Below are 509 nucleotides of genomic sequence, written 5' to 3' on the forward strand. Positions count from 1 at the left end.
TTTCAAGCATTATCGAATACTACAGTAGTGTAGTATGCCTCATCTAAATTTAAAGCTATTGTACTAATTAATACACAACACATTCCATATGCAAATAATTGTTTCCTTCATCACCACTCATATATAACATAACCAAAGCGAGCATAAAGAAATAAGTGTTAGAGCTAGAATAATCACGAAGATGTGGCATTACTTCCCTAAATATATAGGTCTTAACCAAATGGTGGTTGTTCAATATAATGCGTCATGATAGAGATATATAAGTCTAGGATTTATCGTTTAAGTTTAAAGTATAAATCGAATTTATTTCGTTTTAGAATTAAATTCAAATTTTATGTTAATCATTTTGCAATGCTATTTAAGCAATTGTGATTATATCTATATATTCTCGAATCAACTTAACTTTTTTTTACGAAGTGATTTTATGATATAATATCAAAATTTATTTGATTTAATGTTATTGGACCACTTATATTTAATTATTCTATACTTAAGAATGATACAATATT

Source organism: Arachis ipaensis, chromosome B04, assembly GCF_000816755.2.
Source record: "Arachis ipaensis cultivar K30076 chromosome B04, Araip1.1, whole genome shotgun sequence".
Classification (NCBI taxonomy): domain Eukaryota; kingdom Viridiplantae; phylum Streptophyta; class Magnoliopsida; order Fabales; family Fabaceae; genus Arachis; species Arachis ipaensis.